The following is a 13461-nucleotide window of genomic DNA, read 5'->3' on the forward strand; positions in this document are numbered from 1 at the left end:
CCTCATGTTGACATCAATTGATGGGCATCTCCATAGCCCATTTATTATCATCGTCAATGTGAGACTTTCTCCTTTTTTTGTCTTCTCCACACAATCCCCATCATCATATTCTATTCCACCAATAGTGCTATATCCATGGCTCACGCTCATGTATTGCGTGAAAGTTGAAAAAGTTTGAGATTACTTAAGTACAAAACAATTGCTTGGCTTGTCATCAGGGGTGTATAATTTGGGAGCACTTTTGTGTGACGAAAATGAAGCATAACCTAAGTATATGATTTTTGTAGGGATGAACTTTCTTTAGCCATGTTATTTTGAAAAGACATGATTGCTTTGATTAGTATGCTTGAAGTATTATTATTTCTTATGTCAATATGAACTTTTATTTTGAATCATTTGGATCTGAACATTCATGCCACAATAAAGAAAATTACATTGAGAATTATGCTAGGTAGCATTCCACATCAAAAATTCTATTTTTATCATTTACCTACTCGAGGACGAGCATGCATTAAGCTTGGGGATGCTTGATACGTCTCCAACGTATCTATAATTTTTTATTGTTCCATGTTATTATATTACCCGTTTTGGATGTTTATGGGCTTTACTTTAAACATTTATATCATTTTTGGGACTAACCTACTAACCGGAGGCCCAGCCCGTATTGCTATTTTTTTGCCTATTTCAGGATTTCGAGGAAAAGGAATATCAAACGGAGTCCAAACGGAATGATACCTTCGGGAGCGTGATTTTTGGAACGAACGTGATCCACAGGACTTGGAGTGCAAGTCAAGAAGCAGCCGAGGGGGCCATGAGGGTGGAGGGCGCGCCCACCCCTACAGAGTGCGCCCCTACCTCGTGGGCCCCTCGGGCGGCCACCGACCTACTTCCTCCTATATATGCCCACGTACACCAAAAACATCAGGGGAGCCAATGAAAACCTAATTCCACCGCCGTAACCTTCTGTATCCACGAGATCCCATCTTGGAGCCTTCGACGGCTCTCCACCGGAGGGGGAATCGATCATGGAGGGCCTCTACATCATCTCCAAGGCCCTTCTGATGAGTTGTGAGTAGTTTACCACAGACCTTCGGGTCCATAGTTATTAGCTAGATGGCTTCTTCTCTCTCTTTGAATCTCAATACAAAGTTCTCCTTGATCTTCTTAGAGATCTATTCGATGTAACTCTTTTTGCGATGTGTTTGTCGAGATCCGATGAATTGTGGGTTTATGATGAAGTTTATCTATGAGAAATATTTGAATCTCCTCTGAATTCTTTTATGTGTGATTAAGTTATCTTTGCAAGTCTCTTCGAATTATCAGTTTGGTTTGGCCTACTAGATTGATCTTTCTTGCAATGGGAGAAGTGCTTAGATTTGGGTTCAATCTTGCGGTGTCCTTTCCCAGTGACAGCAGGGGCAGCAAGGCACGTATTGTATTGTTGCCATCGAGGATAAAAATATGGGGTTTTATCATATTGCATGAGTTTATCCCTCTACATCATGTCATCTTTCTTAATGCGTTACTCTGTTCTTTATGAACTTAATACTCTAGATGCATGTTGGATAACAGTTGATGTGTGGAGTAATAGTAGTAGATGCAGGCAGGAGTGGGTCTACTTGTCACGGACATGATGCCTATATACATGATTATGCCTAGATAATCTCGTAATTATTTGCTTTTCTATCAATTGCTCGATAGTAATTTGTTCACCCACCATAATACTTATGCTATCTTGAGAGAAGCCACTAGTGAAACCTATGGCCCCGGGTCTATGTCTTATCATATAAGCTTTCAATATACTTTTATTTGCATCTTTACTTTTCCAATCTATATCATAAAATACCAAAAATATATTTATCTTATCATATTATCTCTATCAGATCTCACTTTCGCAAGTGGCCGTGAAGGGATTGATAACTCCTTTATTGCATTGGTTGTGAGTTCTTGTTTGTTTGTGTAGGTGCGTGGGACTTTTGAGGAGCCTCCTACTGGATTGATACCTTGGTTCTCAAAAACTGAGGGAAATACTTACGCTACTATTGATGCATCACCCTTTCCTCTTCAAGGAAAACCAACGCAAGGTCAAGACGTAGAAGAAATCATCTTGGGGGGATGGAGGAGTAGAAACTGTAGAGGCCCTCCATTTGGAAGGAGCACCTTTATCCGCTGCCTTGCTAACTTCCTTCCGCTTTGTTGATTTTGAATTGTCAAGTAAAACCGACAAGAAAAAGCAATAAAATTCTCTCTTCAGAACTCATTCATGCACAATACTGACAATCACTACTTTGATGTAAGGTAAACACATGATACGAGGATGCAATATATACGAAAAATAGGACGGCATGGCATTTTCACCAACTGTTTGTGCAAACTAAGCAGAAACCATTCCAACAAATAAGAAGCAATGCAAGCTAGACACCACATGAAAGATGCAACCAATATGACTCTGCCAAGTTAAAAGCGTCCCATCAGAAATGGAATTTCAACAAATTAGAAGCAGCGCATGCTATAAATCATATGAAAGATCAACTAATATCACACTGCATATACTAAAGGTGTCTCGTCATATTGATTGATGCGGGATACATAAAAAAGCAATAGTTTTATGTAAGGACATGCTTAATAGACAGATGTACTATGTACTAAATACAAGAAGGCATGTCACATTAAAAGGTATATTGTATAAGCTAAGCAGAATAGCACATGCAGTTTAACCAGATTGGAAGAATTACAATCTAGACACCAGATGCAACATGCAACCACATATCACGCTGCCAAGTTAGAGCAAGCACCTGCGATGCTAGTGTAGGTGAAATGCGGTAATCAACTACAGAGCTACGTTCACTATCTTCATCTAGCCTTGCTGTTTCTTGAGAATCATGTCGGGAGGCTGACGCTGCATTCTTTAAATGAGGAGTAGTCCACTTTCCTGACTGCCTCATCATAAGTGTCGTGGGTTGGGTGCGACATATGCCAAAGGATGGCTTATCATGGTGGGAGCGAGTAGAACGTCACCGGTGCCTGGAAGCGGATGAGGCGTAGACACGAATGCTGGCGCACTTTACCTAGGTTCGGGGCTCTCCTAGGAGATAACACCCCTAGTCCTACTCTACGGGGTCTCCGCATGATCACTAAGGCACTAGTGAGTACAATGGTGCTCCTCGTACTGTATGCTAGAGGTGGAAGGAGGCAGGGCTAGCCCTCTTATTCCTCTAGGTGTGAGTCTAGTTCTAACCGGTTGGGAAGCCTTTGCATGGGTGCCCTGGGGGGTTTATATACACTACAAAAAAAAGACACATCCATGACATTTTGGGCTGAACGAATTTTTTTCTGTCATACATATGACACTTCTATGACGATAATTGTGACAAAACCCGGTATCATCATAGATGTGGTGGGCTCCTACTTCTATGACAAAAAATCATGACAAAAAATGGGCTTTTCGTCCTGAGCGGGCCGGAGACGCAGCTGCATGACATTCTTTGGGCCGTCCATGACGGAAAAAACCATGGTAGAAGCGAGGGCGAGGAAAATTTCAGGGAATTCCCGGTTACGGTGGGTGGTCGGGGGCCGAGCGATGCGCGTTTCTCTCGTACACATATGCGCGTGTGTGCGAGGCGTTGGCTCTAACTGAACCCGAGCGAGGCGTTGGGCTCTAACTGAACCCGAGCGAATGCACTGCAGGCTATGCGTTACTAAACCCGAGCGATCGATTCCTTCGCTACTGCTGTCGGTCGATGCTGCCTCTCTGGATGAATAGTGAGCATTGCGGGGGGTTTGGATGAACAGTGTGCGGTGGGAGTGGATGAACAGGACCGGTGGCGTTGCCTCTGGATGAACAGGACCCCGATCGATCGAGCCGGTTGGGGTTGGATGAACAGGACCCCGTTGAGGGCTGGATGAACAGGACGACCCCGTGGAGGGCTGGATGAACAGTAGACGGTGGAGGGGTCGATGAACAGTAGCCCGTGGAGGGGTGGTTGAATAGGATCCCGTGGAGAGGGGTGGTTGAATAGTAGCCGGTGGAGTAGCGCGCGTTGGAGGCTGGATGAATAGGAGCCCCATGGATGAACATTCGCGGGTGGAGGCTGGAGGAGGTCGGCGGTGGATGAACAGTAGCCCGTGGAGGCTGGAGGAGGTCAACGGTGGAGATGAACAGTATCCCGTGGAGTCCCGTTTTGTGGTACGCCACACCCCTCCCGATGAACAGAACCCCCATTTCGACCATAGTGCTCCAACACAAGTCCGTTTCGTCCATTTTGTGGTATGCCACACCCCTCCCGATCAACAGGACCCCCGTTTCGACCGTAGGAGGTCCGTTTCCTCCGTTTTGCGGTACGCCAGACCCCTCCCGATGAACAGGATCCCGTTTCGAACGTCGCCGGTCGAACACAAGGCCGTTTCCTCCGTTCTGCAGTACGCCAGGCCTCATTTCCATCACATGTTCCGTCCAAGCCCTCCCGATGAACACGACGACGCATTCCGTTCCGACCCAGCCGGTTGGATCCCTATGAACACGACGACGATGTTGTTTCTCCGTTCCGACCCAGCCATGTACACGAGCCCTGGTCGTACGTATATATGCGCGAGTAGGCGTTCGAGACCCCGACCGTATGTACATACGTGGCCGTATTTTCTTTCTTGCACCCTGGCCGCTGTACGTACGTGTACATGCTACGTGCGCGCCTCTACTACGACACGTGTATGCCTCTACTACAACACGTGCGCGCCTCTACAACGACCAGTATGGACGTACACGTTCGCGACCAGAATGACAATGCTATGTACGCTTCGACCAGGTGGGTCCCGACTGTCAGGCACTTCCTTGCGGGCAAAGATGTAGCTGGTGGGTCCCAGCAGTCAGGGGGGCGAATTGTTTTTTTTTTTGCCCGGACGCACTTCCTTGCGTGCGAAGGTGTAGCTGGTGGGTCCCAGCAATCAGGGGGAAACATTTTTTTCGTGAAATACGGTGGCCCGTCCAGTGGGTCCCCGCTGTCAGGTGGAGGAATAATTATTTTGCGCGTAATAAGGAGGCACTTCCTTGCGGCCGTCGTGGACCCAGTTGTCAGCCTCTCCACGTACAGTCCACGTCCGATGGAAGCCGTTCCTTGACCATTGACCATGCCACACCGAGAGCACCAGGGCGGTGGACGATGGTGAGGCCTAGGAAGTGGACGACGCGGAGCCGGGGCAGACGCGACAGTGGATGCCCAGGGTTCACTGGTTCGCTACGGTGTGAGGCTGCCATCACCGCAGAATAACAGTTAACAGGGGGTGTGGGTGAGTAGAGGGATGGCCTGGCCAGCGGTGGGAGGAGTAGGGGTGGTGAGGCCTCCGCCACATCGCAGCCGGCCATGGGAGGCAAGAGCACGAGGCATGGCCGGCGCTGGTTTGGGCGGCTGGAGCATGAAGACCAGAGGTTGAAGAAGCACTATGGCCGTTGGATGGACATTGTACTGTCACTAGAGCTACAATCGTGCATATTGACTAAGTTGACAAAGACCTCCGTCCCCGTCAACTTAGTAGGACCACAAGTCAGCCTGCCACTATACTGGGTCCCAGCTAACAGGGGGAGTAATTATTTTTTGCGCGTAATAAGGAGGCATTTCCTTGCGTGCGGCCGTGGACCCAGCTGTCGGCCTCTCCACGTACAGTCCACTTGAGATGCATGTCGGTCATTGACCATGTTGACCAGGCCGCGACGAGAGCACCAGGGCAGTGGACGACGGCGAGGCCTAGTAAGGGAACGACACGGAGGCAGGGAAGACTCGGCAGTTGTTTCCCACGCGGAGGGGTGTACGATTGTACGAGGGTTTACTGGTTCGTCTGCCGTCGCCGGAGAATAACAGCAGGTGTGGGTGAGTAGAGGAATGGATAGGCCAGCGATGGGAGTACGGTGGGGTGGTGAGGCCTGCGCGGCAACACAGCCGGCCGCGGGGAGGAGGGAGCAGGCAGTCCCGCCGGCGCTTGTTTGAGCGGCTGGAGCAGGAAGAGCAGAGATTGAAGAAGCACAACGGCCGTTGGATGGACATCCAATAGTCACTGCTTGTGTGTCAACCTTTTTTTAGGAAAGCCTCAAATCTATGAAAATAGCATACATCCCATCTGCCATTATTTCTAATAATTTATAGCCCATTTGCTAATTCATAAGGTTTTTTTGGAGCCCATATTCTTTTTGTTAGCATTACAGCCCATATTGTGGCCACGGTTAAAAAATTATATGAAATTTTGCATATTTTGGTGCGGTCCGTACTGTTTTTGATCACGAAATTTCGACTCACATTCAAACTAATTTTAAAAATAAATGTATATCAATATAAAATCCAACAAATTCTCCAGGCATAAAAATTAATGTAATTTAAAATCTCGAAATGAAAAAAAGATATTTGAAACTAATTGCCGGTTTGATGTGTTTTAAAAATGTACAACCCATTTCTCATTACGGATGCGCCATTTTCTCGGCCAGCCGAATGAAAGCTCTCCTCATCTTGAAAGATTTGCAGCCCAACAGGCCTGACAAAGCAACTTACTTGGCAAATCACAAAACTGGGTTGTGGCCGTGGACCCAACTGTCAGCCTCTCCATGTATAGTAATCTTTCGATGGAATGTCGTTGACCACATTGACCATGGCGCGCCGAGAGCACCAAGGCGGTGGACGACGACGAGGCCTAGGAAGGGGACGACGCGGAGCCGGGGAAGACGCGACAGTGGATGCCCACGCGGAGAGGAGTACGAGGGTTCACTGGTTCAGCTGCGGTGTGAGGCTGCCATCGCCGCAGGGCCTGGCTAGCGGTGGGAGTAGTAGGGGGCGATGAGGCCTCAACGGCAGCATAGCCGGCCACTGGAGGCAGGAGCAGGCGGTCTCCCCGGCACTAGTTTGGGCGGCTAGTGCAAGAAGAGCGACGATTGAAGAAGCAGCAGGACCATTTGATTCAAATCCAACGGTTACTACTGCTAGAATCGTTTGTTGACTAAGTTGACAAGCCCTGTGTATGCATCAACTTAGTAGGCCCACAGGTCAGCCTCGCAACCAGTGCGCCCCATATGTCAGTTGGAGGAATCATTTTTTTCGCGTAATAACGAGGCAGTTGATTGCATGCAGCCAGGCCAGCGGAGGGAGTAGGGTGGGCCGGGGAAGCCTGCGCGGCATCACAGCGGGCCACAAGAGGAGGGAGCAGGCAGTCCCGTCGGTGCTAGTTTAGGAGGCTGGAGCAGGATGATCAGAGATTGAAGAAGCACGTCGGCCGTTGGATGGACATCCAACAGTCACTGCTGCTAGAATCGTGTGTTCACTGACAAAGCCTTGCATAAACAAGTCAGCCTCGAAATCTGTGGCGTGTACAGCCCATTTGCTATTATTTTTATAATGTTTACTCATTTTCTAAATCATAAGGAATTTATTGCAGCCCGTTTTCCATTTTTAAAATTGTTGGCCATTTTCTGGTCAGTACCAGGGTCAAAAAGTTAACTAAATATGTGGGAAATTTTGAAAATTTGCAAATTTTTGCCGGGGAATGAAATATTCTTAATCCAAAAAATAATAGCCATACTAAAGAAAAATTTAAAAATAAATTAGTACTATGTCATGTTAAATCCAATGAAATATGTATAAGATATCAGTGAAGAACAAAAACAAAAAAAGAAACTAATATCCCATTTGCTATAATTTTTTCGGAATTTTCAACCCCTTTTGATATTACTTTTAACAGACATTGACCATTCTCTTCGGCCAGGACGGAATGTATCCCTCCTCGTCTTGAAAGATTTGCAGCCCAGTAATTCGGAGAAAACAAATAGGCCTAGCTTGGGTATTCTTCAAAAAGAAATACTGGGCTACCTATTTTCCCAAGAACTGGTGCATGAGCATTTAGCTTTATTTATTTATTTACTTATTTATGTTTAGGGGACCATGAGCATGTACCTGGGCCGGATTCATGTGAGAGCCTCCCTTCCAGTTAATTATGGGCTTATCTATTGGGCCTTCATCAGTGGGTTGCATGTTATCAACAAGTGCAAAATGTGTTCCGTACGAAAAATAGTATGAGCTACGTACGGTACGGGGCACTAAAGGATCGAACCGTGCAACGACTTCCAAAACATTGTGTTTGTCATTCTAACAACATGTTTATTCAACCAATAGATGAAATATACTACTGATTATACATTGAAAACAACAGTAGTAGCAACCAGGGTTGGGGGTGCAACAGAAGCAGTAAGCGGGCCAGAAGAGTGAAGACACAGCTCTCTCTTGCAAACCAAACATCAGCCATCATTACAAAAGGCCTACGAAAAAAAACAGGTGTATGCATCAAACTAAATAAAGATCCTACTACACGAAGTGTACGCATCTAACTAACTGGCTCAGTTAGACATTACTATTTATTAAGCTATGGAGATTGGCTGACGGCTTGAACCAGATGGGTGCCTGACGGGGGAAACTCCAGCCAGCAGGTCGAAGTCTGATACTTGCAACCCTCTCTCCTACTTTGGGCTGCAGAGCGTGGCGGCACATATCAAGGTATGGTGCATGCAGACACGCATGGTACGCTGTGTACATACAGTTTTGCCTGATGAACGAAACCACGCTGCCATCATGATCCCTGCCGTTGGTTATCTCCTGGTTAATCGGATAATTCAATCCGACAAACAGAGAGCATGTACCAAGGCTACTTACCAGCCTCCAGTCAAAAATTCCTGAAGGCCCAGAGAAGCTAGGATCTTGCTCAAAGACCTTGCACTGACTGTGATTGTATTCCGCGAAACAACACGTCCGGTACATGCGAACGATCATCAATCTTTTGCCGTCGTCTGATCGTGCCAGGAACCACCTGCAACTGCCATGTCGCTTTTCTTTGAAAGGTTATGGGATTAGGAAGGGTAGGGACACCAGGCAGCCTACAACATCATATCAAGTTGGAGTCAAATAAAAAAGGGCTCTTGATTTAGTCAATCTTAAGAACAGCATGTTATGAGCATGGATATTTTTTGAGTAAATGTTGATAGTAATATAAGCAAGCCATCATGATATCATAGGAAAGTAACATACTGCTGTAAGAGCCGTTTGTAGCGATGACTGGAGTAGGCCAGCAATACATCTAGCCATAGAAGGAGTCGACAGCGTAAATGAAGCCCTTGTGTTCAATGGCATCAGAGAACCATGGAGGATGTATGATCCTATGATGGACGTGCAGATTTATCCACTTACCGCAGTGACCTGTCAGATAGGCGAGACCGCGGTTGAAAAACACAATTAGCCTGAAGTCTTTATAATTCGCAGATCTTGTGGGCACTTGGCAGATTACAACCTTGAGCAAATCAAACTTGGTATCATGTTGGCTACTGTAAGATTCCGAGTATTCTGGGCCGCGCTGCCAAAGTAGTGCAGTGTTAATTGAAGGAAGGGGGATCAATTGCCGGGTGTAGACCTCCACAAGCATCTAGCTACCGCGACCGTCGACGAGCACCATCCAAGACGTGTTCATGCCGACCCAGTACATACCGTTAATGTAGCTGAGGCTGACAGGGATCGGATCGCAGTCAAGGGGGTTGATGCTCGCCACCCTATGATTGTTATGCTGCATGACACGCCGTTTCTAAAGATCAGGCGGCATCAGCAAGCAAGGAGCTGGCTTAAAAAGCTCTGGCCTGAGGGCTTTGAGTAAACGGTACAGCCCCGATGAGCACACGGTGAGCGGCATGGTACTGAGATTGTCCACAAGCAAAACAATGAGCTTGATTACCTCTGTGGGGAGCGAATTCCAGCCACTCTTTCAGCGGACGCTGCTCGGTTCTGCCATTGTTAGTGTTTGGGTTTCGGACGAGGGGGGAGGAACCTTAGCGGGGATGGAAGATTGGACAAGATTATGTGTGGACAAAGATGGAGAGGCGAATATGTGATGCGGGAAGTGGACAGGTGATGATGACTACAACACGCCGCTTGACTTACAAGACACATACCAGCAGGGTAGGGTCATATCGATGCCAGACAACTTTCTTGAGTGATCACAGTATTGGTACTCCCTACAGTACTATGCCCTAACTTGCTTGAGTAGAGTAGTAGAGTAGGAGTCTGCTCTACTACTAGCACCGGAGGAGTAGTATATTCTAATCTAAAATAGTTACAAACTTCAATGCCCAAGCGTGGAACGACTACGAACTGTGCTCAAAGACTGTGTCTACGTGGTGTTTGGACTTATATACAAAAAATAGCAAGATGCCCGTGCATTGCACGGCACACCATCATCACCAACTCGGTTTTTTCTCTACTCCTATTCCTATAAAAGACTTAGTTGGTGATGATGGAGGCGAGGAGGCATGTTCAGCCGGGCGTGCAGTGGATGGCGCAACACTATTTGATTTGTTATAAAAAAACAAAGAAGAGTAGTAGAGATAGAGACTTAAGGGAGGAGCACGAGGTTGTGGGAGATAAGGATGAACGAGGCAAGGCCTTATCTGTAAATGTGGAGAGAGGTGCGGGTATCTTTTGTAAAATTGTCATAGTTGGCTTTCTATCCGTCAGATATAGATCGGACAGTCTATATTACAAGATGGCAGGCATACCATCATCACCAACTCTGTATTTTATGAGTAGAGAGATATCTCTACTCTTATAAAAAACAGAGTTGGTGATGATGGTGTGCCTGCCATCCTGCAATATAAGCCGTCCGATTTATATCTGACGGATAAGAAGGAAAAATGGAAATTTCGCAAAAAGATACCCACAGCCACTCAACATTTGCAAATAAGGCCTTCCCTCGTTCATCCTTTTCTCCCATAAGATAAACTACTCATACAAATGCATCTTGATGTTCCGTGCAACGCATGGGCATCTTGCTAGTAGATAGATAGAGACTAGGGAGTACTAGTAAGGACACCATCTACTGCTTCGTGTGCTACTCCTGTGCTCCATTCGGCGGCCGCAACGTCCCCAACAGCCACTCCCACCTGCGCTCCATTCGGCGGGCGCTGTTGACATTTCGGGAGCGCACTCTTGCGACTGCTGGCAGCCACGACTTCACCGACGACGACTTCTTCCCCGACCCCGGCAACCTCTTCCTCAACGACATGGGTGACAACCTCAACGCCAACGGTGCTGCTCCCGTTGCACCATATGTGTTTCTCCTTCTTGTTCGAAATTGTGGTAGAATTTATGTTTCTACTCTGTATCCTACTACTATGATAGTCCACATGATTAGTTTCATCTCTGTTATAGCCGTCATGATTTATTTTGTGCTTATTCCGATTAAATCTCGTGTAACTTGCTCATATATTCAACTGGTGCAATGCCCCCTACAACCACTCATGTTTCATGGACGGCCTGGTTGATGCCTCCAATGAGCACTTCGTCCACTGCTATGAGTGCCCGATGCCGTTTAGGGGCTCGCCGGCGGACATGGTGCATCACCTCATGGATGCGTGCAGCGGTCACTGGTGGCCCTTGGCAGAGAACATCAAGTACGAGATGTGCTACCCATTCACCATGCTGGAGTTTCTGGAGGATCACCGCCGCCTGCTAGTCTCAGAGGAGGACAGCAGCGTCTTCATATTGATCGTGGGCACCGGCGAGGCCCACGCAGGCCGCCTCCCCGTCTCTGTAGTCTGCATCAGGGGCGACGCCGCTGACGCTGACACTGACATGAGGCTGATGTACGGGTGCGTGGTCAGTGTTACTACCCCTCCGGGTCACGTGGGCGGCGACACCGGCCTCATCGAACGGACTTGGACTCTGGGGAGCTGGGACTATCCCGCCGATGTGGACTTGGAGAACCCATGTCATCCTTTACCCGCTAACGCGGTGCACGAGGACTCCAAGGAGGTTCACCTGGACATACGCATTATCAAGTTAAATGTTGATCATTAGTCTTCGCTCAATGTAATCCGCTGTCTAAGCATGTGGAGACTTCCATGTAGGATCTTGCTCTATTGGAGTATTGCGCATGAATAAAAGTGTATCCATTTATGGTTTAGTCTAGAATCTTCCATGTATGAATTTTTACTATAGTACTAGTGAAAAACTTACGATGAACCATTTCTTACATCTCCTCTACCCCCTTGCAAGTCATCCTGATTTAATCCCTCCGTCTAGGTGTATAAGGGCATGGTTAATATTACTTAATAGTATAGCCAACTGTTGACTATATGAAAGTGCCATGTCATCTTTAGCCAGCATGTATAACAATCGATACTCAAAAACTAATTCTTAAAGATCATTTCTTGGAAAGCACAATAAGTGTTATTTCTTCACAAGTTTTGGATGCAGGTTGAACAGTTGAACGCTTTTGTTTGCAAAAGATACCTTTTTATCTATTTCACTCGGATGGTTGTGAGCTCTTGAGATGAAATAATATCCGAAGAAACCTATCGATACCCATTACACATGAGATGACCCCTACACCCTTTGTCAAAATAAACAACTCCCTGATCAATGCATTTCACTCTTCAGTGCAACGCACGGGCACCTTACTACTATAGATTAGTACAACCAAAAATTGAACTAACATTATATATAGTATGATAAATGCTGATGCATGTCAACTAAAATTATATCATTCAAAACTATGTTCAAATACGAATCCAACAATATAGTTTTTGTTGACATGCACTAACATTTTTTCAGTTAAATCTTCAGTCAAATTCAATGAGGGACTAATAAACCACGACCGATGTAGTACAAGTATAGAGTGCAGTGCTGCACGGGAGTCTCACCTCTCACCCCGCTCGTGGCGCGGCAGTAAAGTCGTCATATCACAAAACCCAACCACTCCCGGTAATAAGTGGCCTGGTAAAATAAATGGACAAGCAACCATCACATCCCTCTGTCTTTTTTGCATTTCATCTCTCTGCATTTACTTTCTCCAGTTCATCTCGCACAGTCGATCCCTAGCTACTACTCCTAGGGCCAGTTCTTTTGGCGGCTTCCCCAGCTTTTCCCATAAGACTACTCATAGTGGAGAGTAACAATAAGGTGCCTCACTCATTTATTTGGGCTTCTAAACTACTACACCATCCTGGTTTATTCCCCACCATTGTAATTTGTGCTAAATTTTGACCAAAGATTTAACTGATAAAATGTTACTCCCTCCATCTAGGTGTGTAAGTCATCTTACGAAAACCAAATAATCCCAAAACACATAGGCGTGGTGCATTAACTTCTACCTCGTTTCTTGTTTCTTGACATATCAACCAATAAGAGATAAAGAGTGTGCATGCTTTTAATGACTTGAGATATCAAACACAACATGCAGCGGTTAGTTCATTGCATGCAATACTATTAATTAGCAAATAAACATTAATGTTTCTCGTTTTCTCCTCCTCCTTGGTCACGGTGCACAGCCTAAGATGACTTACTCACCTAGACGGATGGAGTAGTGCATGTGACATGCACTAACATTTCATTAGTTCAATTTATGATCAAAATTTGACACAGATTACAATGGGGACCAATAAACCATGACGGA

Source organism: Triticum aestivum, chromosome 1B, assembly GCF_018294505.1.
Source record: "Triticum aestivum cultivar Chinese Spring chromosome 1B, IWGSC CS RefSeq v2.1, whole genome shotgun sequence".
NCBI classification, from domain to species: Eukaryota; Viridiplantae; Streptophyta; class Magnoliopsida; order Poales; family Poaceae; genus Triticum; species Triticum aestivum.